Raw genomic sequence first — 3,019 nt, 5'->3', positions numbered from 1 at the left:
GCATCATAATCTATGTTGCAGGAGTACAACTGTGCAGCATAATCTATGTTGTAGGAGTACAACTGTGCATCATCATCTATGTTGCAGGAGTACAACTGTGCATCATAATCTATGTTGCAGGAGTACAACTGTGCAGCATAATCTATGTTGTAGGAGTACAATTGTGCATCATAATCCATGTTGTAGGAGTACAACTGTGCATCATCATCTATGTTGTAGGAGTACAAACGTGCATCATAATCTATGTTGCATGAGTACAACTGTGCATCATAATCTATGTTGCAGGAGTACAACTGTGCATCATAATCTATGTTGTAGGAGTACAACTGTGCATCATAATCTATGTTGTAGGAGTACAACTGTGCATCATAATTCATGTTGTAGTAGTACAACTGTGCATCATGATCTATGTTGTAGGAGTACAACTGTGCAAGTTGTACTCCTACAACATGGATTATGGCCTACAATATAGATTATGATGCACAGTTGTACTCCTATAACATGGATTATGGTGCACAGTACAACTGTGCATCATCACCTACAACAACAACAACAACAGTGCAAATGGTATGTTTCGTCCAACGGTAAGAACTTGTCCATGTTGAGTCCAGGACATTGTACAGCTGCAGGAACTAGTTCAGTGAGCCATACGAGTAGTGAACGGACCTTATGTGTTGTGAATCGTGGGAGCAACTAGTAGATCTAGGTCTGGCTTGTAGGGCTTGCTTTCCATTTAGTACAAGTCGTCTTGTTACGATTTCTGGAAGTCGTATAACAGAAAGCTAACAAGGAAAATAGAAAGTATTTCTCAGTATTGTTTCATATATTTACCTTCATCACGAAACTCCTTTAACAGTTTCACTTCAAATTTCCGAATCTCTTGGTTTGCAGTTCTGGTAAAGGTGAGTCAACGGTATGTTTACGGACTTACAATGCAAAAATCCTGGGTTCGATTCTCCGCAGTTGACAGTTTGTGCTGAACAAACGAACTGTAACGTATCTGTTGGGTCTGGTTTACGTGAGAAAACATGTTTCAAGAACATAAACAGAGTACGAAAAATGATGAAAGGTTTAGGCTTAGACGGAAATGTATCAGAAAGGTGTAGGAGAAAAATACAGCTTAATTGAATGTTGTTAAACCGCTGTCTTTCTTCTTCAAGTGGTACAAAAATGCAGACACAACCTTGTCACTCATTTTAACTTAACTTGTGATTGTGAGGTTTATTATATGATATTTATATCACAACTTTTCATGGAATTTAATATTCTAATAACGTCCAACATCGTTTATGTTATTACATAAACGCACGTATATCAAGCCGAATATTTTCCATGCAACTTTTTCCAATCCAAATGAGATTTTCACAACATTATCTGCGTTGTTAAAGATGGCAGGCTCAGTACACATACATCAAATCTGGGTCTAACCGAATCTTCTTACTGGAACATACCAACTGACGAGACTTTATAAATTCTCACGCTGCCTAACAAGAATAATAAAAAGTAAATCGTGTTCGTCGAAACAGTTAAAGAAATAAACATGTCTCTTTTCAAGCGAAGTACCCTCTGGTGTATATGTGTGTGTTTTACCCGAAAATGTGTTTTTCTGCAGTTTAGAGCAAAAGAAATAAGTGAAAAGCTTTAGGACTTTTATGTATAGAAAGGTTCGTGAAGGAAGTACACTCCTTTTATATCTGCATCTACATCGCCTGTTTTGCCCCAATCAATTCGTTTACGAAAAGCCTCCTACTTTATAATACTGACACATATCTACATCGGAAGTCCTATCTTTCATGCGTCTCTCTTCCCAGCATTCCTTTGTGATGTCACGAGCATGATGCACGCGAGGAGCGCGCAATGAAATTTAGACGTGCAAAATCGCAGGCTGCGCCAAGATGAGAGTCATGGAGTAATTCTGTACGGTCTTTTCACTGGACAGGATTGAACACAGGTGTGTATTTAACTTTACTGAACATGTCAGTGAACAGTCTTAAATTTTCTGAGAAATATTATCTTAACTGTCGGCACTGTTATCATGGGAAATTATACAACCAATAAAAATCTTAAAAACTTGATTTATACATGTTAGAGATGAATAAGCTCTAATCTCCGAGAATGGTTTATATAAACACATACTATTACTGATACAAATATTAAAGATAGAAATATGAGATTAGTAATAGTCTTAAGGAAACTATAATCTAAATAAGTTAAACTTAACTTTGATAAGGACGTGGATACTCATAATAGTAGAACTACAGTTGCAGAGAATTAATGGTAGAATGTTAAATCAATAGATGTAGAATTATCGACGTTTAAACTAAAGCGATATAGGTTCTGAAGATTTTAGGTTATAGATAACTAAATAAAACTGTTTATGTAACGTGAATATTAACTGACCTTAAATGTTGATATTTCCTAGTAAAAATACAGAGGTTAACTCTTCTGGGGTTAACTAAGATGTATATATACTGAAATATACAAGTATTGAAGTTGATTGAACATGTTATAGATAGCGATGACATCCTAATTACAGATATAGATCAACTGAAGAAAATGTACACTGTAAACAAACGTACTGTATCTAACTCATATATAGATATGGTGAGGATAAATATAGATGTAGAGACACTAAAAATAACTAACATATAGCGATGTACCTGCTTAAAATAGATATAACTTGTAAGTAAGAAGGTACTTAAGATAGATATAAACATGATGGTACTGAAGGTAGCTTTGATATTCACGTGGAGGTACCGATGATACCTTAGATATACACGTGGACGTACTCTAGATATAAAGCTGGAGATAATGAAGGTTGCTTAGATATATATATCAAGGTAACTTAGATGTATACGAGTATGTATTGATGGTATCTAAGCTACTTTCAGTACCTACACGCCTACATCTAAGCTACGTCCAGCATCTCCTGGTCTATATCTAAGCTACTTTCAGTACCTACACGTCTACATCTAAGCTACTTTCAGTACCTACACGTCTACATCTAAGCTACTTTCAG

The 3,019-nt window shown here is 35.8% G+C and overlaps 1 long non-coding RNA gene across 1 annotated transcript in view; it reads left to right on the top strand.

Annotated features, from left to right (window-relative positions):
* Nucleotides 1-1,531: 1,531 nt before the first annotated feature.
* The window catches only part of LOC106476814, a 10,460-nt gene continuing 8,972 nt past the window's right edge, over nucleotides 1,532-3,019 (top strand). Inside the window, exon 1 of the long non-coding RNA XR_001291935.2 lies at nucleotides 1,532-1,951. This is a non-coding gene — a long non-coding RNA (uncharacterized LOC106476814). The remainder of the gene's footprint in view (nucleotides 1,952-3,019) is intronic.

The sequence above is a fragment of the Limulus polyphemus genome, unplaced genomic scaffold (assembly GCF_000517525.1).
Source record: "Limulus polyphemus unplaced genomic scaffold, Limulus_polyphemus-2.1.2 Scaffold11682, whole genome shotgun sequence".
Lineage (NCBI taxonomy): Eukaryota > Metazoa > Arthropoda > Merostomata > Xiphosura > Limulidae > Limulus > Limulus polyphemus.
The sequence above is the reverse complement of the archived record's forward strand: the minus strand, read 5'-3'. Positions and strand labels throughout refer to the sequence as shown.